General features: G+C 36.3%; 1 long non-coding RNA gene across 2 annotated transcripts in view; it reads left to right on the plus strand.

Annotated features, from left to right (window-relative positions):
* The first annotated feature begins 11,495 nt into the window (after positions 1-11,495).
* Positions 11,496-21,581, plus strand: part of LOC121060872 — a 33,172-nt gene continuing 23,086 nt past the window's right edge. For both annotated transcript variants that reach the window (XR_005814943.1, XR_005814944.1), the window contains exons 1-2: positions 11,496-11,622; positions 19,921-20,081. This is a non-coding gene — a long non-coding RNA (uncharacterized LOC121060872). The remainder of the gene's footprint in view (positions 11,623-19,920; positions 20,082-21,581) is intronic.

The raw sequence follows: 21,581 nt of genomic DNA on the forward strand, positions 1-21,581 counted from the left end.
TTATATATTATAAAGGAAAATTCAATATCTTCTTTCCAATGGCAGGTTCCTCCACTAGCAATGTAAATTCAGGTGCAAGCTAGATGCCTAAATTGGTATATTGGACTGTACACCATAATCCATAACTATATTCAATCATAATAAAAAGAACTGTTCTTTATAGCACAAGAAGGATAAAATATGGTTTTTCTGTATTAAATACTTATACTACTGATACATCATCAAGAAAGAAAACTACTTACAAAAATCATATTGTCTGTCCTTGGTAGAACCCCAGCTTCCTGTATTTACTCCAGCATCTCAGAAGATTTCATATTATGTATAAAAAGTATTTGAAGACTAAAGGTAGAACTTTGAAAACCTGTACCTTCTTTATTAATGTCTCCTGAGGAATAAAATGACCTCATATAGTCAGGCTATCTAGACTATATTATGAACCTAGAAAGGTCAGTGAAAAGAATGATTTATAATCTAGAAAAGTCGATAAATACTATAACATTGATATTTTAAATATATTAAATATGTTTTGTTGCATTGATACTTTTAAAGTTGTTTTGAATATTTTAAACATGTCCACTGATGTCATAAAAACTATTTCTCTGTTGCATTTCATGTATTAGTGATATGTCCTTCTACTCTTTCCAGCATGACTCTTTGTGACATTTCTGTGGTTCTAAAAATAGGAAGTCCTTGAATTAATATTTGAAGGGAAGTTAGATACAAGCTCAGGACTCTAGAAATCTTCTTTCTAAATACAAATCACAGAATCACAGAATCACAGAGTTGTAGGGGTTGGAAGGGACCTCGAGAGATCATCGGGTCCAACCCCCCTGCCAAAGCAGGTTCCTTAGAGCAGGCTGCCCAGGTAGGCATCCAGATGGGCCTTGAATATCTCCAGAGAAGGAGATTCCACAACCTCCCTGGGCAACAAAGATTTCTATGTTTCTATTCTTCATCTATCTGTTGTCTAAAGACACGTAGCTCTTCAGATATCAGACATGAAGCATGTATTCAGTGTTAAATTAATATTGTTGTCTTCAAGTGTTTACTGCATATTTTATTTGGCTATTTCCACCACCACAAAATCAACTAGCTCCTCTTCCCTTCCAAGGAGAGTAACTCCCATCATCAACTCATGCTACTTACCTTATTGAGGTGCACAGTGGATGAAAGAAAGAGTAGAATGAAATTTTGTGGAGAAAGTATGACTCATTCAGCTTCATCTCAGTATTCTTTAAATCCTTCTACACTATCCCCATAGAAATTCATGTGCAAAACCCCTCACTTTACTGGTACTTTCAGAATACAAAAGATACCTTGGATTTTTTTCCAAATGAAGTCTTGCCAATTTCAAACCCTTTTTAAAATGCTGATTAACTTCATCCAGAATGTAATTCCATCTTTGTGGCTTGCTTTTCATCAAAATCTGTTGTAGAAGCAAGAAGTACCCCAGAAATATCAACAAGTCTTACTTGTGCTACAATATTATTATCATTTATTTTAAATCACCTTTTCAAGTATTTTTATTTTAAATCACCTTTTCAGCTGACATGAGTTTTGGTTCTAATTCTTGTTAAGACTCTCTTCTTTCTCTTTTTATCCTTCCCATTTAAGGAAATGCAGATATTGGACTCAGCTGACACTTTCTGTTGCCTTCTTTTTGTAGTAGTCCAAGCTACAATAGAGAGATGACAACAGCATTGCAACAATGTGTGGAACTTTTACTTCAAAATCCAGTAGGGATTTTAGGACACTTAGGCCCAGGCAGAGGTCTCGAATACCAATCTTTCAAAAAAAAAAAAAACCTGCTTCACTGGTCCCAGTAGTTCAGTCTTTCATGTAGGAGAGTAATGTAATAAAACCCCCCAAAGTCTCTGAAAAGTAATTGAACAGGTAAAATTTATCTGTGTGGAGAATATATTAGCACTGAGATAGGATTGGGATGAGAGATTCTTTTTTTTTTTTTACTTGCAAGACATTCACATTATTTCATGTTCTAATTATGATCATATCAAAAACATGATGCAATGTGCTATTACACTGCTGATATAACTGAATGATATATCTATATATCTCAATGATATATAACTCGATATAACTCAGTGATATGACTTGGCACTGTACAAACGTTTTCAGTTCGGTCCTGTATAAACAGAAACATTCTATGAAAGTGTAATCTGAACTATTCAAAGGGGGGCACAAACATGAAAAAAAAAAGGAGAGGGAAAAAAATTATATATATAAATTTATATATATTTCTGTTACAGTATGAGACCCAGAGGTGACCCATATACAGTCTAGAGAAATTGTAGTTAAGATGTGAATTTTGCTAAGTACTTCATTCTGTCAGGAAAGAGCAGACTTACAAGCAAAAAACAGTTATCAGAAAATTTCCGCTGACAGATAACTTGCACCACCAGACTAGATGATGGGTATTTAAAATACCTGTAAGACAGCTAACCAAGAATATCTAGCAATGTGTCTTGTTTGCAATGCAGTCTGAAACTATCATAAAATCATTTATCTATTTCTGTTTCACACAGATTTTCACACTGTTTCAAAAGCTGCTCTAATTTCATGATTGAAACTGCAAACAGTTGACAATGTAGTTCTGACTAAAATTGCTAAAGCACAGATACTCAGATTCTCAAGTGATATATATTTTATATATTCTCTAAAATATATTTGCCTGCCATCAATAATATCCTGGTTAATACTGTTTTCCTATATCTCAGGCCCATTTTTGGACTTTTCAAAACTATAAATTGCAGGGTTTTCCTAAGTGTTTTGTGGAAAAGTAAAACTAAAAGAAAAGCAAGAAAAACATTGAAAATATGTTTAAAAGTGGTTTGAATTTAAAATATTACTTTTTCTGTTGAAAATACAATACAATTACTTTTCATTGTTAACATCACTGTTTGATTTGAAGTTTCACTTCTGAAGAAAAATTGTGATTTTCATTATTGCACACTGCCTTAGAATATCATAACTGCATTTCTGTCTCTACTTCAAATTCAACTAATATATTTATTTATTAATGCCATTTTTTCATCTGTTGGCTCATTCTAATATAACAATTGCTGCAGAAAACTAAATATACTCATTAGTCTATATCATTCACAAATAATCATAAATTATTCAAGGTTCTGTTTATGACATGGGCAAAACTAATCAGTTGTTGATGAGTTTTAAATATCCTTTTTAGCTGTACCTTTCATTGGTTCTACATAATGACACACAAAAAGATTGGAGAAGTAACATTTTATTTATATCAAGAGAGCTGATGGACATTAAATAATATTGAAAACTGAAAAAAACAGAACAGTTTAAATTATTGTTGTGCTTACGCTTGTCAACAACAAAAGGAAAATTAACGAGGGTATTTTTTGGTGTACTCCTGAAAAAGTACAAATGAAATATTTCAAAAGCAGTAGATGGCTTAAAAGGTGATATACCACATCTGTCTTCCTTCTCTCTGGACATTTCCTGTCTCTTTCCACAGACTATGAAAAGTACGTGTTTTACTTTAAGATGCTGTCGAAGGCAAATTTACACCAACAGCTTCAGGAAGGTTCAGCTCATGTAGATTTAAAGATGGGTTACAGTTGCCTAGACGTAGCTGTCTGTTTTAATTTGAGTTGCAAGGTATTATCTGAGACAAAACTTGCAGATATCAAACAGAGCCTTTCAGGTGTACCATTCTTATTTACAGCAGGACTTGAAGCCCAGGCAGGTTACCCAGGAATGCCTAAAACAACAGTGGATAACCCTGTGTGGATAACAGAACTGAGTGCAGAATATTATCTGCATGATTAAAATAATTTGATGAATTCTATTCCAGCTTTTCAGGCTTATTTCTTTTTTATTGTTTTAATAGTAAGAATAGTAATAATATTTTTAAAAGCAATATGGGAATAGAAGAAAATACCAGAGAGATTCTAGCAAAGATGAATATGAGGAACAATTGTTTAGTTCTTTGTTTGACTAGAAAATAAGACAGGAGATTGTCACAACTGTCACTGATGTAAATCATATTATAGGCAGCCCTATAAAAGCCTTGCACAATGCATGGTCAAATACAAAACCACTCTATTCTACATGATATAGTTCTTTTGAAAATTCAACAGGATTTTGATGTCTTTAGCAGTTATAAAATGTTTTTATGTTTAAAATGAGGGACAAATATGAACCTTAGCCAACAGTTTGTCCAGTTGACCAAGAAGGCCAATAGCATCCTGGCCTGCATCAGAAATAGTGTGGCCAGCAGGACGAGGGAAGTGACTGTCCCCTTGTACGCAGCCCTAGAGAAGCTGTACCTTGAATATTGTGTTCAGGGTTGGGCTCCGCACTACTGGATACTGATTTGCTCAAGCATGTGCAAAGAAGAGCAACAAAACTGGTGAAGGAACTAGAAAACAAGACTAAAGAAGAACAGCTGACGTAATAGTGGTTGTTTAGTCTGGAGAAGCTGAGGAGCTGAGAGTGACCTCAGAGTGACCTCATCACTCTACCACTACGAGAAAGCAAGTTGCATTGAGGAGCGTGTTGTTCTCTTTCCTCCAGTGACAAATGGCAGGACCTAAGGAAACTGTCCCAAGTTGCACCAGGGTAGGTTTAGACTGGACATTAGGAAGAATTTCTGGACAAAAAGGATGGTTAAGCACTGGAATGAATGGGCTTTCCAGGGATGTGGTGGAAGAACCATGGATGTGTTTAAGAGCTATGTGGATGTGGCACTAAGGGACATGGTTTAGTGATGCAATTTTGTAGATCAGGTTGCTGGTCAGACTTCTTCTAGGTCTTTTCCAACCTAGATTAGTCTATGATTCTATATTCAAAGTGAGAATAAAAAGAAAGTGATATGTTTAAATCAAGCTTTACCAATTGCAAGTCAAACTATTTACAATATTTCAGTATCATTATGGTACTGAAAACAGTAGAATAATTTAAGGTTCAATTGGTCTTTTAAAGGTTTCTGGTTCTGTTTACAGACGCTTCCATTATCTAGAACTAAGAAGTTCAAAAATAGGTGTGAAAGTTACATACAGAATTTAGTTGTGCATAAATTACCATTGAGAAAATATTTTTGAACACTAATTTTTGTATGTAGTCCTTAATACTCTGTTTTATGAATATACAGCCCCATCCCCTGTTGAATTTTCTTCCTTATTCCTTGTGCAAACTTCAACATGACAATTTAATATTTTTATCATTGTGATTTATCAAGGTTGTCAAAATTTCCATAATCAGAACTACAGATGCTTTATTTTCTTGTTTTTCCTCTTTTTTGTCCATTTGTCAACAGAAACTGGTGTAAAAAAGTCAGCACTGAAATAAATGAAAACAAACAAACAAACAAAAAACATAAATAGTCATGGCCATAATGTAAATAAGATAGCTTTTCTTTACAGCCATAAGGTAAAGTGGAAAATAGCCAAGAGAAAATGTTTATTCTTTGTGTGGAAACACGTGACTTGCTTATGATTTGCTAGTTATCTTTACCACTGAGAAACCCTTCAATTTAGAAGAAGAAAAGCTATGAAGAATTTATGAGTTCCTTCCTTCACTATGAAGGACAGTAGGCTAGACCTGTCACTGATTCACCATGGGTAAAATTTAGTCTACAAAAGGAGCCAAAACACTTTTGTATGTATCATTCAAACTCAATTTCAGCCATATTCTAAGGGTTTTAATTGAAGTTAAGTGGAACATGGTCTTTCTTTCACATTTTCAAAATGGACTGCACTCCATCTGAGAATATCCTAATTCCATCTAACACAAAGTTTTATATGGTGCTCATCATTGCTGCATCTAAGCAGCACTGCATTAAAGGCAGGAGTAACATCTGTGCTGTGTGAGTTCTGGCATCTTCTCAGATATATTTGCAAGGCAGTTGTTCAAAGCTATGATTTTCAGAAGTTTATAGGTATGTATGAATTTTGTTTTCTATTTATTGCTTCATATAATAAAGTTGTAATGTAAATTGCAGAGACAAAGTCAAAGAAAAGAACCTTGAACTCACTTCAGAAAGCAGTATTTTTTGGGATGCTCCACAATTTCTTTGTGAAAATTTTTTCTAAAGAAACTTCACACCTCAAAAAAATGGCTTCTGGAAAACTAGAATAGGGCACTCTGAGCTCTTGGCTTTTCACTTGCTTTTCTTAGGACTTGAGGCAAGCGCTGCATCCAGCACTTTGCTGGGCTCAGTGAAAATGACAACTACTTTCAGATCAGTAACAGCTCCTCTGTTTGTTCAGAGTACCCCTTCTACTTCTCCTTCCACCAATAAAGGTCCTTGACACCTTCTTCATAGTGTCCCATGTGTTTTGTCACCTTTCCTTGGCACATTTCAGCTTCTGATAATTCTTACCACTGCACTGATGTATCTCCAACTCTAGATCAAAAAAATTAGCTCGATCCTGCTGAAATATATCCCACATTCAGTACTGGGCCCTTGTTAATAAAAAATCACAGGTCAATGCAAGAGCTAAATGAACTCGGTAGATACTTCTACTCATGCTTTTATTCAGCACTGCTAAGATAAAATCACTATGTCCAAGTAAGGCATGTGGAGGTCAGACCTAAACTTGACAGGCATAGAGGGAACTGTGAATCATCTGGTGATGCATAAGGAATGGTTGCAGATCAAAAGCATACTGTGAAATGTAGCAGCAGTTCAAGATTGCACCAAGAAAAACACTTCCTGCAAGTAAGCAAGGGGTATCTATGTATATCAGCATTTTGCAGATACTAAATGAAAGTCAAAAAGCTGAAACACGTTCAGAAAAAGGAAGCTTCCCTCTCAGAATGCTTAATCAGCTAGGGAGAGTAATTGACCTTTATCTGCTCAAGCATAACCTTGGCTGAATTTTTCCATTTAATGCTCTTTTCTTCCTTCTATTCCCATCAAAACATTCCTTCTTTTCACATAGACTCTGCTTGAAAACATGGTCTATTAAGGGTATCCAAGGAAGGAATTTAGTTCTTCTAGATATTTGAAAATGTTATAGGACCATTGAAGTTTGTTAACTTTACAAGAAAATATTAGAATAAAGATCCCGTAGTTGCAAAGGTCAACACAAGAAGAAAAACAGCTAGTGAAAGAAAACCTCTGAGAGTGCAGCTAATAGAGGTAGCTAACAGATGCAGCAGTTTGTGCAGCCCTCAGGAACCAAAGAAAGATGGTTAATATTCAAGCATCACTTCCTCCAAGGTCAAGAGTCGTCCATCTCAACCAAGAGGAAGTCAGGCAAAAATGAAGAGAGGCTGGTACAGATGAACAAGGAGCTCCTTGCCAAACTCAAACATAAAAAGGAAGTATACAGAGTATGGAAGCAATGACAGGAAACCTGGGAGGAACACAGAGACATCGATTCCTTCTTAGATGTCAAGATGTAACCCACTTTTAACAAAACTGAGTAGCAGCAGAAGTAACAATAATCAATGCCATATAAATATCTATTTTCTAGGACAAACAATTCTCATTTTGCTTTCCTTCATAGAGGAAAAAAAAAATGTTTTTATATTCCCTTTTTAAACAAACTGCAATATATAATGTGAGTGGTTTGTAGATATGTTTGTACCAGCCTAAAAGCAAGAAGCAAGTGCTGCCTGGTCATCTGACTGCTACCTGTCTGGTAAGAAGCTGAGATAAAAATACCATTTTACCGGATGCATTGAAAGCACTTGCTTTCAGCTACCAGTGTCACAAAACTAGTAGGAATGTCCTATCTTTTAGCCTTTTTGTTAAATTTAGCTGCAATTGGCAGATGGACTTACAAGTCATAGATGAACTAGCTTATGGATAGTGCAGTTTTATATATTCCTTTTCATTGCAAACACAAATCATATCTAAATAAATAAGAAAAGCAAAACATGCCATCCAAAGGGGAAAACACAAATAGTAACCACCAGAAGAGCAAGCAGCTTACATAAATTCAAATAGAATTGCAAATGTAAATGCAAATGCAAAAGAGAGAGAGTGTGCCAAATCGTCTCATAGATGTCTGGTGAATTGCCACAAATGTTAAAGCATATATGACATTTTCTTTTCACATGTTTGGTTAAATTTAACACAACACTTAACCCCATATGACTACATTTGTTTAAATAGTCCTAGTACCAAATGGAAATAAATGCCTGAAAGAGGTCTCCACAGAAGAGGAATATTACTCTTGTGTTTGCTTTACAAAAGTGTAATGACATTTTGGAGGACATTAAAGATAATATGTGTGAAATAGGCTTCTGGTTGAAAGAAACAGCTTTAATGCAAAATTACCTTTTTGTTTATGAAGCCGTATTTACATTTTTTCCTAAAGTAAGTGATACAAAAGTGTTTGACACCTATCTCCCATCTTGGTTTAAATATATCATTTTTTAAAAATATATAAAGTCTCTTTTGACTAGAATGGTAAAAAAAAACAGCTAGATTAATTATATAAATGTTGATGTAGTAGTATAAATTGATGTTTTCCATTTCCCTAAATGTTGCAGTGGCTTCTTTTACACAAATGATAAATTTTCATAGAAAGATTTTTTCTTTTATTTTAAAATAAGAGATATTGAAACTAAATACAGAATTTACTTATATTTGTTTCAGCCTTTTTGTTCTCAGCAAACTCGTTTGGAGAATGATTTGTCTTTTTGCCACAAAACGCATAAAAATTATTATCTACATTTTCTTCTTTTACATTAGGAGACATATCAGTTCATATCTAAGGCAGCTTTGATCTCATCCTTTAACCACATGTCACTATTTTGTGATTTTTGAGTGTTTCAGAGATCTTATAGGCACTTCTTTACCTACCTTATTTTCTAAACTTCTCTCTTTCTTCTAAGTATAACATTAAATGTCAAGAGGTTTGTTATCTAACCATATACAAATCTATTCCATATAGTTTTAAAATATTAATCTTTGTAACTATTATTTTTATTTTCTATCTTATGTGTCATAAGCCATCAATACCTAAAACAATGCCTTTGGGGAATTTTTGTAAAAAAAATCATTTATTTTTTTTCCCCTTGCATTTATAAATGTTATTCACATTGTATTATTTTGTACATCTAAAGAAATTTAAATATATCTAATCCTTCCCAATTCCTCTTCCTCTCTTCTCATTGCCTTCTCTTTTTACCCTCTTTCATTAGCAAGAAAAAATAGCCTATAACAACTCAAAATTAAAGGATTTTAATCTTCTAGCCTAAGCAATACAAATGCATATTTTCAGCATCAAAGCACTCACCAAAATTTCCACAAGCAGATACTATATTTTCTCCTTGTATTGGAATCTCCATTTCTCCAAGATTGGATCAAGTGTACTTCATTATCTTTGTCACAAGTAGTCAGCCACCCTGAAGAAAGGAAGTGATAATTAGTGTAACACTATGTGAAAAGAGAGTATCTGCCCCTTTAAGGATATGTGGTCAAGAGCCTTTTCCAAGACAATGTGGTGGTTTTACCTTGCTATGCAGCAGCTGAACTCCAGTATGACCACTATCTCACTCCCCCTCCTCAAAGGGAAAGGGGGAGAAAATATGATGAAAAGGGCTCATGGGTTCAAATAAAGACAGGGAGATCACTCAGCAGTTATTGTCATGGGAAAAACAGGCTCAGCAAAGAGAGATTAATAGAATTTGCTGGCTATCACTAGCAGACTAGAACAGTGAGAGACTAAAAGCAAAATAAAAACACCTTCCCCTCATCCACGCTCTTCCACCTCCTCCCCCCAAGTGGCTCAGGGGAATGGAGAATGGTGGCTGTGGTCAGTGCCTAATGCTTCATATTCGCTGCTCCTTCACAGTCACTCTCTGCCCCTGCTCCACATGGGGTCCCTCCCACGGGATGCCGTCCTTCCCAAACTGATCCTGCGTGGGCTTTCCACAGACAGCAGCTCTTCAAGAACTGTTCCAATATGGGTCCATATCATGGGAACAGACTAGGCCTTCAGGAACAGACTGCTACAGAACAGATCCCCATGGGCAGCAGCTCCTGACAGATCACCTGTTCCACTGTGGGCTCCTCCATGGGCTGCACTGTTGAGATCCACTCCACCATGGTACTTCCGTGGGGTGCAGGGGGACAGCCTGCTCCACCGGGGGCCCCTCTGCAGGCTGCACGGGAACTTCTGCTTTGGTACCTGGAGCACCTCCTGCCCACATTCTTCACTAACCTTGGGGTCTGCAGGGCTGGCTATCACTCCTCACTCTCCCATCTCCTTTTTTTTTTTGGTTGGTTTGTTTTTTTTGTTTGTTTTCTTTTGTTTATTTTATTTTGTGCAGTTTTTTTTTTTTTCCCCTTTCTTAAATATGCTCTCACAGAGGCCCAACCAATATCACTTATTGGCTTGGCTCTGGCCAGTGGCAGGTCCGTTTTGGAGCCACCTGCAGCTGGCTCTGGTCTAACATGGGGCAGCTGGGCTCTTCTCACAGAGGCCACCCCAGGAACCAACCTGCTACCAAGTCTTTGCTACACAAACCCAAGACAGAAAACAAGAGATAAAATAGAAGAAGAGAGGAAGTGATGGGAACCAAGTCTGGTCAGTCACATTATTTTATGAGAGCAGGTGGGAATGCAGGAATGTTTATGCCAGCAAGGATAAATGAATACGAACCTCTAATCTGGAGAAAATCACAAGGAACAAACATCCCAGTCACGCTAACTGGTGGGCTGAGAAGCTACAGGACTCCTTCCAGGAAAGATGAACTTTGCAACTGATAAGACAGCACGTGAACCAAGGGGCCCGGAGTAGGAGGGTGCAGGAAACTGCAGAGCTCTGAAAACCCATGGGGTGTACAGGGGAAAGGGGAAGCAAGAGGAACAAAGAGGTGATGTAGGTTAAAAAAAAAAAAAAAAAAGTGTAAAATTGTTGGCTGCATGTAGTTGTAGCTAGTCACCACGCTCATCTGGCCAAGCTCTGCACCTGATCACTACAGTTTGCCCTATCTTCTTGTATTTCCTCATTAAATTTTTACTCTCTGTATTCACACTCTGCAGTGTCTATGTGTGATGCAAGCACTACATGCCAGCTGCTGGTGAGAGGTAGCGTGTGTGTGGTGTGTGTGTGATATCAGTGACTGGAGTGAGTGGGTGTCTTCGAGTCACTGTTGTGGGAGTAGTGTGTGTTCCCAAACCACTTGCGGGGGGGGGGGGGGGCGTGGCCACCAGCACGAGTGAGGCAACGGCAGAGCTCTCCACCGGTGTCTGCTGAGTCACTACGCAGTGAGTCACACAGGCCTGGTGCCAGCTCCTGGGGGCTGAGTGTCTGTATCTTTCCCAGCCTTGTGTGTGTTGGGTGTCTGTGTGCATTCGCTTAGCAAGCTTTAAACTAGATTAGCCAGAGAGGAGTGAGGGCCTCGGGTCCAGAAAAGGGTCTTAATAGGAAGGGGAGGGTGTACATGCTGGTACTGCCTGAGGGATTTGCAAATGTGGTGTGCATAAGGAATGAGCTTTTTAGTTTGTATATGTTTCCAGGGAACTTTAAGATTGACTTGCCAGCAAGTAGGTGACTCATGAAGTGGGTAAGAGGTCCGGGATCAGGGCAGGGGTGCTGGGTAAACAAAGGAGCTGTGGCAGAACTTGAGGAATCCAGGCAGGGGGCTGAACAGACACAGGAACTGCGCAAGGTACACAAAGGATCCCTGAATGCATGTGTGTTTGTGAGTCTAGAGCGTGTTGTGTGTGTGCCTTCGCTAATGAACTTCCATCTCTACCAGCCAGAGGAGGAATGGGACTCAGCTGTCTGTCTGTCTGTTTTACATGAAAGCTGTTGGAAGCAGCCCTTTAGCTGGGGTAGCCTGTGTGACCAGTCATGTTAGTGTCATGTCTGTCTGTGTGTATCTGTATGACTCTGGGATAGGTGTTCAGCTTTGCTACTGGCTGAACTTGCAAAGAGGAAAGCAGAAGCCATGTTTCCCAGGCTGGGCAGAGACCCTGGGTCCCCAAGCACTGGTCTAGGCCCCCGGAATCAGGCAGGAGTGGTCTTTGGCCAGAGCAGCTGGAGAAAGCAGCTGCACACTTGGTTCTTCTCCTCCCTTAAGAATAAGATGCAGTTTTGTGTTATCAAATCTCCATAAAATTTAAAATTATAGGTCATTCAGCTTTCTCTGGAAACTTAAAATTATATAAAAGGACACTTTTTATTCTTATATGCTTTTTCTTACTTGTTATTGTTCTGTGAAATCTACATATGTTGCAATCCTGAAAAAGAAATATAGAAAAAAAAATTAAAACCTTTTCTGTGTCTTTCCTTTCATAGGTTGCAGAGGCAATCTGGATTTGTGAACAGTTTATCTATCTATCTATCTATCTATCTATTATTAAATTTGTAAAAGCACCTTATGGTGACTGAATTTTCTGACCTGCAGAGACTTACAGAACTTTCTCTTGTTGTTGTTTCCTCTGAGTATTTAATTTGTTGGATCTATGAGGAGTCTTACAACAATTTCATTAAGGGTCAAAAATCAAAATAAATCATTAAAACATTTGGTTACTGTAATAAAGGAGCTGTGCCAAAATCAGCAGACGCTATAGAAAAGCATTGAAAAGACAAGGAAAGCTAACCATCATGACATGCTATATGCCATGTCTTGCTGTGGAGAACAGGCACTAAGCAGACATAACCAGTACTGCAAAAATATGAAACTTTTCTTACAGCTGTGTCTGAAACACTTGACTGTTTTCAAATGGGAATATAAACAATGTATGGAGTATTCACAGTACTCTTTGCACTGTCAGTCATGGCAAACAGCAATTGTAAGACTTTTCCCCTTGAGCTACAAGTACTTCCAAAACCCACCACCTTCAATGGGAATTTTTACACAGAAAAAATAATCTTCTTTCAAAAAACAAGACATTGAAGATGTATGGCATTATTAATAATTCTTAATACAAATTACAAAAAATACAAATACACTATTTACTGATACATAAAAAAGAAAACTTAATTCTTTACAGCTAATAGAGATATAAGTTTATGTTCATAGGAAAACAAATTTTTCTGAGCATAGAGTTCTAAAGATATTATATTGACAATTTATGCTGTATATTAAAAGTAAAATTAAAACAACAAACAAACAATCTTTCCTATTAGCTGTTAACGGAATAGTCTACCCAAACACATAGGCATCTATAAAATCTCAAAGGATCAAGGTATCATATACAAGAAAGACAATAAGGGTGATATAGTTAAGGGTGATACAGATATTGTTAGGTGTGTGTTTTTGGATTAGGATTTGGTTACTGGAAACCTGGCATTTGTTCTTTTTATTGTTTATTTTTTTATGGTGCCCTTGGTTGTCTCTTCTGGCCACTGGTTCTGCTTCAGAAGAGCTCAGGTTTCCTCTACGAGACTTATTGATAGGTACTTGTAACCATCTCTTTGTAGGCAACTAAGTCCCAAACCAGCAGGTAGTACTGAATTCTATCCAAAGTGCTTAAAAATTAGGTCAAATTCAGTCCCAGAGTTCTGTTTCAAAGGCCAACACATCTATTGCCAAATCAGTCTGCCTGAACTCCCAAAGCATTGTTTATCCTTAAATTTCCCATATTTTTCCATTCCACATTGTTTATTTTTTGCTTAATGCTTTATTTTTGTTTGCAAAAAAAAAAACATTTAGCTTAATGTTGTTCTCTGATATGTAAATAACTTGTCAGGTAAAAGTCTTTTGGATATGCAGATGCATGAGGGCAGCCAGGCATAAACAATATAAATAAACACAAATTGTATTTAGGTTGAACTAAAAGTCAGGGAAGATTTTATATACAGAAACTTCAAGTTCTTAAATAATAGTCATTTTTTACCTAAATGGGGGTCTTTTTTTTTCCTTTCTCTGAGAATTTACTAGTTTGTTGTCTTTAATTGTACTAAATTACGTACTAATAATGACAGATATTTTCTCCACAAGAAGACACACTTTTTTCCTAAGTGTGTATGAGATTTTCTAGAGCTTTCCATATCTTTTGAATCAGGAGACAAAGGCACTTAACCCTTATCCTGAACTCCATGGAAGAAATCACTTTATAATACTTTCTTATGCCTGAAAAATAAATAATATAATAAATCCCCAGATGTAAATGTAACGTTTATTATCTGGGCTTTTCACACAGTTATGTCTGTACCTGAAAATCATTTACTACTAAACATTTTCTTAAAAAACATGGAACAAATGTTTTGGGTAAGAGGAATAATGGAAAAGGATAAGATAGTGTTGATTCAGTCTGAGTATAAGCTTTTTGCTTATGTTCTAGCTATTCATCTGGGCAACCCAAGAGGAAATATGACACAATCAGAGTATTAATAAGCTTGCCTCACAGCCAGTTACTCTAGTAAGGAAGGCATGTATTTAAAACTAAGATTTCCATCTCCCACATGTAGGTGTCTAAACATAAATTTCTAAATATAGATGTTTCCTTAAATGATGGAATTATAACTACTGTAAATGTGATTCAGTTGCTTCAGCATGGATCACCTGGGATGTCACTGAGTACTCCCTGGATTACAGAAGGGTTTTGGTGTGTTCTACAACACAACACATCTGTTTTACACAGCTAGGAAATCTCAGATACCTTAACCCTTACAAACTTACATTAAAGCAATTCAGTTGTTCCTTCACTGCCCATTACATTAGTATAGAGAACCAGTTTTCATGCTGGCACCTGCAGCTATACATCTCTCCTTAGCTTTTGCAATCTCTATATGACATATTTTTAAATATAAATAGGGAAAATGTGGATTTTCCTTGACATATCTTTACATTCTAGCTGAGTATGATTGTTACTTCGTTATTGTACCTGTTATCTTTATTACTGTATTTCTAAGAGAATCCTAGACCCAAATGATAACAAGTAGATACAGAATCTCTGTCTTGAGTCCAAACTTCACTATCACATACTGGGGCATTTGCCTTAGTGGAAACTGTGCCTTGAAAAGTGTGTAGTATGGGCTTACTCATTCTGAATGTGACCAAAGCCTTTGGAAAATAAGTGGTCTTCCTGCTATGCTTGAAACATCATTTCAGATACACATTGGACAAAAAAGTTTTCTGCCTCTGGGCATCAAGTCCAAAGAGCAGATGAGGAAGAAATAATTCTGATGAGATTCTTCTTTTGACCTTGGGTAACTGAAATACAAAGATTGATAAATTACAGCTTTCTGGCCAGCATAAAGTGTTCCTTTACTTAGTACCACAGCAACTGAGCACATTTTACATATTGTTACTAAATCATCTCAAAATTAAATTAGCATATTGTGTATTTATTTATTTTTTTGAATGTGCTGTTCAAAATGGCCATGATGGGAGTAGCACTTTTATGGGTAATCAGACTGAATAAATACAGCTGCATTATGAAGCAATACTTGATTTATCTGGCCACAGCAGGCACTGGCTTCATTTCATAAAACAACAGCCAACAAAACTTAGCTAATACATTATTTTGATGCTTTTCTGTGTTGGTGCTGTTCATCTGAGGAAGTTTTACCTGCCATTTTCTTTGCAATAGAAACTTTCCAGTAAAGCTCAGTTTTAAGGATTTGGGCAGCATTATTATTACTTATTAAAGTAATAATTTCCAAAGTTGGTTCATGGTGTTTAAAAAAATAAAATAAAACACACAATCATGTACATTAAAAAAAAAAAAAAAAAAAGGTTTGGTCCCTGCCATAAAGAGCTTACAGTCTAAAAGGTACTTATCTTAAGAGGTGAGAGAAAGGTTTCATTAAAGGATTTTTAGATGCATGGAAATGCATTATAAATGTAAGTAGAATAAGCAAATCAATCAGACTAATGGCAAGCAAATGTTCTTTAGTTTAGTTTTGTTTTGTTTGAGGGGCAATACTGCTCATTTCAAGCAACTTTTGCCTTCAAGCTTTTGATTATAAAATGGCTTAGGTCTTCTTTCCATGTTGCATAGCTGCTTCAGTGACAATCATTGCTTCTGATCTTCCCTTACATCTACAATGCAGCCAGAAAAGTTGATTGTTTGAGTCTGCCTTGGTTTGAAATGCAGTTGTAGAAGAGCAGCTCGTTATAGCAACCAGGGGGCACAACTCCATGTCAGACCAGTCACTGTGGGGTTGCAGTATGGACTCACAGGTGGGCAGAGGTCAGTGTTTCAAATACTGACAAAAATAGTGACATAGTGACAAAAAACCTGTCTTGCCTCCAGATCCCATGTGCCAGACAGGGTGGGCTAACCAGCTGTTTCTGACAGGTGACACTCAGGCTGCAGAAGGGCAGTGCTGCTATACGGTGAAAGTTCAGGTTGCCTGCTTTGTGACAGAAGGATGAAAGAAATGCATTAATGAAGGGATACACAGCTTCTTTGATTTTTTTTTAGAAATTTATTTCAGAACTGAATATATTAATATAAAATTAATTTGGTGAAATAATGTAAAGGTTACAATAAAAGTTTAAAATCATATATACAGTATGTATAAATTATATAAAATAAATATGCCATAAAAAAAAAAAAAAAAAACACTCAGAAAACAACATTTAATATCATCCCAATACCTTATTTGAAATTTTCTGTTGCTATGGAGGATGGATGTTAGGGCATTTAAAGCATTTCATTTAACTTAGCTGACTCAGATTTTTATTTAGTTAGTTAGTTTGTTAAAGAGGAACTATTTCGGAATCTGTTTGTTATGGGGGTCCTGAAACAGCACAACCATCTTGTTCAGTGACCCATTTGAGTTCTACCTCTCACAAGAAGAAAAAAAATACAGCACTTCTAATGTTTTTTACTTCCAAATCTGCAGTCAGAACATTTTGATGGCACCTTTAAAAGGCAGCCTGTCATATATTTATACATCAAAAAGCATATTCTACTTTCTAAAATTTCATACAATTTTGCCACATTTAAAATAGTATTCTCATTTACAGCAGTGCTTAAATACATTGACCAAGCCTTAACTAAGCAACACAGAAGATTATCATGACAACCATGAAAAAATACACAGGAAGTCATGTTAGCAAGAAAATAAAAGCAATACAAATTAAAATCAGAACGCTTTTGGGGGGAGAAAAAGACCTCAAAATCTTTCGTACTAAGTGACTGAATGATTCATGGCTTAAAGCGTTAGTGTTATTAATCAGTATCAGTCCTGTTCTGCATTTGAGATTGGTAGGAAATCAGAGCCTGGATTCAACAGAGCAACTTGATCCAGATTAGATTAGAGTCTCCTAGCTGGCTGAAATACTTCACACATAGTTAAACTTGCTATTTCTCTGGTTTTCTCTGCACTCTAGAGGGTAACAATGTTTACTCTTTTGAAAACTCAATCTCTTACTGAACCTTGATCTCAACTGGGCATTCCATCTTCACTTGCTATATCAAAAAATAAATCAAATATGCTTGTGCAGAAAATGTTATTTTTTCTGTTCCCTTACATCTGTCAAAGCTTCCCAGTTGATCAGAAAAATAAAATAAAGTATATGCAGAGAAACTGGATATGGATATAATTTGGAACTAACGCATTTAGAGTGGCAGAAGATTTGATGCAAGGGGATGGTTAGGACATCACTGTAGAAAAAGTTAAACTGATTCTACAGACATTCTGCTTTGGGTCTTTTAGAAGGCATCTGATCAAGAGCATGTTTGCTCCTGTTCAAAGAGCAATAATACCAAACAAACGTTTGGAACCAAAATGTTTCTTGTGGTTAATATTTCTATTTTATTGGTTTCATCATAAAATGTTAAGTCTGGGGTTCAAAAATTGTGAAAAAAGTAGGTTCAAAGTAACTTAGTATTGGAATAGAAAATCTTAAGAAGATAGGATTTTTATTATTAAATGTTTTCCTACTTGACAAGAAGTTAGAGAAGTTAGACCCCTTTATTAGGAACTAGTGGATAAAAGTTTGTTAGAAAACCAAAATCACTTGCAGTCAAATCTGACTGTAAAAATATATAAGTATGCTAGGCCCCTTTTTCTTTTTTTTTCCATTTTTTGTTTTCCTGAAAATGTGCATGAAGAACTGTTCTTTAGTTCATATTTAAGAACATCAACTGTAGCTTATAGAAAAAGTTTAGCATCATTCATTTATAAGTTGTTATATAGATGTCAAAACACATAATTACAACAGCTATCCTAGAGAAAACAATGACATTTAATGTAGGTTTCGTATGACCAAATGTGGATTTATACAGTATTAGGAGCTGAATCAGTTGCTTAAACAGAGTTATTTAATGTTACTAGAAAAGCCCTATCTGGCAATCAGCTTTGTCTTCAGAAGGGTTCGGGTTTTTATAGGTTTTATCTGTCAGCCCTAAGCAGGTGCCTTTGATACTGTACCAAATTTCACCAGCTTTCTACTTTTGATTCACCTGATAGTTACCTACGCTCAACAAATGGGAGTTTAGGTAACTAGGGCTGAATTTAGCTAACTTCAGTGTCACCTAAAACTCATCAGCATCTCTCTGCTATCTGCTTGGGGCTGATAGATCAGGACCAATATCTCCTGGAAGAGGAGCTAGATGCGGTAGAATACACTGGAGTGTCTCATATGATACCAGATGTCTACATGTAGACAACCTGGTTAAGCTGCTGTTCTCTACCTTCTAGATCACCATGTGTTGTCTTTTAATGTGTTACAGTTAAATTTAAAACAATATAAATAGAGCATATCTGGTCAGATATAAAGCATATTTTAAACACTGGCTATGGAAAAATGTTTAATATAATAATACATTATTTATAATGTGAATAAAATATCTTTAGAAGCTGTAGTAAATATTTTCTTTCTTTGAAATACAAAAGTGATTTACATACATAATGGAAAGTCTGCCATTTAGTACAGAAAATATATATATATTTTTTGTCATGTTTATAAAGTTTTGTCTGAGTACATTAATTCTGGAAACTCTTCATCTAGTGCATTACAGTCAGAAAGTGGAAATTGTTTCAGTTCCTAGCTGCCTAACATATGTCAGAGTTTGCTGTTCTGAAGCGTATTCTGGATTATCACATCTTTCAGGCGAAAATATTAAGGTAAAAAGAAACTGAGAAGTTTTACAGGCAATTTGTTTGCAGTCATCACTCTACTCAAGAACCTTAAGTCACATGATGTACAGTCTAAGCTGGCATCACTCTGTGTTGCTCCTTGTATTATGGTTTTAATTGCATTTTTTCCCACTTTTATATTTTACATATGCTTAATTAGTGGAATAACTATTATAAATTATCGATATTTAGCTTCTAGATTATGAATAATTAAGTATAATGAATTTTAGATCAGTAATCTTTTACCTCTTTTCGATTTGTATCTGACTCGGTGAATGAATGATGCAGAAGTTAAGGACTTCTTTTAAGCCACCAGTCCCACTTTTGAAGTTGGTTGACTTCAAACAGCAGTATGATTTTTAAATGATTTGTGATATAAGGCAACAATTTAAGAAAATGCATGCAACAGAATAAAGTCTTCAAGCGCAGTGGAAGCTAAACCTTATGAAGAGGACAAATTTTAATTGACTCATGATACTGGTTTCCAAAAATTTTCAATAACATAATTTAATTCGATATTTTGAAAGTTTTGCTTTGTTTTGATAGAATACATCACTAATGATTTAGAATACCATTTATTAAGGAGAAAGATAACACCCGCAGTCAGATATCCAGAGGGGTGTGTTTGTGCAAGGACAGCTGTCCCTTTTGGAAATGCAACACTTTGTAGTACATTCTGGGTTGAGACAATTATTGTATACTACAAAAGCTGGTATTAGTAGCCTGACACATAAAGCCATTATGTTCCCACATGTTCACTTTCCTTTTACGTTACTGAAATATTTCCTCTTGCACTGAAGGTTATAGCATAGCTAACGGTCTGATTTCTTGCTGATTGCCACCTGTGAACACTGCATATTGAAAGAGGAGATGGAAATGTTAAAATAAAATGTTCCTAACATTTAAGCATTGTTTTTTTCAGCCCTCTATTACAGAAGGCTTCAGGACATTTTGTAAGAAAGACATTTTTTCCTTCAAATACTGAATGAAATAGATGGAAGAGAACAAAGAAGACATATTACACTTGCTGCAGAAGGCTTAAAAAATGAACAACAGTCTGCGGAATTAATATCTATTCAATTTGTAAGTTATGTTTATTTGTTAATTTCTTAATTAATTTATTTCCTTCTAGCAATTCCTATTGCAGGACCAGAAGGACACAAGCAAGGACTGCATTACAATTTTCACTGACTTTTTAGGTGGAATGAGATTTATCTTACATAACTTTAGACAGGTGTAGTGTAGATGTCTATATCTGACTAATCAGATAACCGTCACTGAAGATTTGCTGAAGTCATTTACTGAATATTAAGTTCTAGTAGCTCTTTCCCCAGCTCAGCTATGGCTCAAGATTATCTAATGTTACATTATTCCTGTATTGTCAGTGGTCAACAGGCATAACAGGTGAGTAGGAACAGCCACTTCCTGATTGCATCTTGGACCTTGAGGTCTGGATCACAACCTGATCTGGGAAGTACCAGAACTGTACATTCTGGAAGGTACTGGAATGGCAGGGTGGAATGGTGGAAAATAACAAAGCTGTCTTATCTGAACCGTGATCAGGATGGAAAAGTACTAACAGTCAGTCATCTCACGGCTGTACACATAGTGTCCCTAAGCAAAGAACTCCATGAGCTCTTCAGGGATCACAGTGGGCTGTGACCTTCAATCTCCCCCTGAGCTGGGACACCTTTCAGGTGGAATATCTGTTGGGGCTGACTCCTCAAGTAGTTCCTGTTTCTTATATAGCAAATATTCTAATATAGCAAATTCTTTTGAATAATTATGTTAAACTGGCTGATGATTAAGTGCTGTTAAAAATCACACAATCTAATCCTGTGATTTACCATAAAATATTAATAAATCTTAAATTGCTACTAGATCAAAGTTTTGTAAAAAGCTATTCACAAGCTAGTGTTCATCACTAAGTGTGTGAGTCCTTCACTCACTTCTTAGCAAAAGTAGATTTGTTTTAACACAGATTTGTTGCTGATTATGTAACTATGTGATTGAGTTTAATGAAGTGATTAAGCAGCTAATCCTAAAAAACATTGTCCAGGCACATAAAAACAAGAAAATTCTCAGGAGCAGTCAGTATGTATTCACCAAGGGGACGACACGCTTGGCCAACTTGAATAAACTTCTATGATGAAAATCACAGGGTTGGTCGATGAAGATATTGTCTACCTGGAGTTCAGTAAAGCTTATTTCTCTGTCTCCTGTAAGATCTTCATACACAAGTTGTTGCAGTATGGACTGGATAAGCAGACAGTGAGGTGGCTTGAAAACTGTTTGAATGACTGTGCCCAGGGGATTTTGATCAGTAGCAGAAAGTCTGCTTGGAGGTCAGTAACAAGCAGTGTACCCCAGGGGTTCTGCACTGGATCGAGTCTGGCTTAATGTCTTCATTTATGATCTGGCTGGTGGCACAGCAGGTACTCTTAGAAATGTAGATGGCACAAAATTAGGGGAGCAGTGGATATGACAGAGAGTTTTGCTGCCATCCAGATGGACCTTGACACACTGGAGAAAATGGGCCAGTAAGAACATCCTGCTCTTCAACAAGGAGAAGTGTAAGTCGTG

The sequence above is a fragment of the Cygnus olor genome, chromosome 1, assembly GCF_009769625.2.
Source record: "Cygnus olor isolate bCygOlo1 chromosome 1, bCygOlo1.pri.v2, whole genome shotgun sequence".
Lineage (NCBI taxonomy): Eukaryota > Metazoa > Chordata > Aves > Anseriformes > Anatidae > Cygnus > Cygnus olor.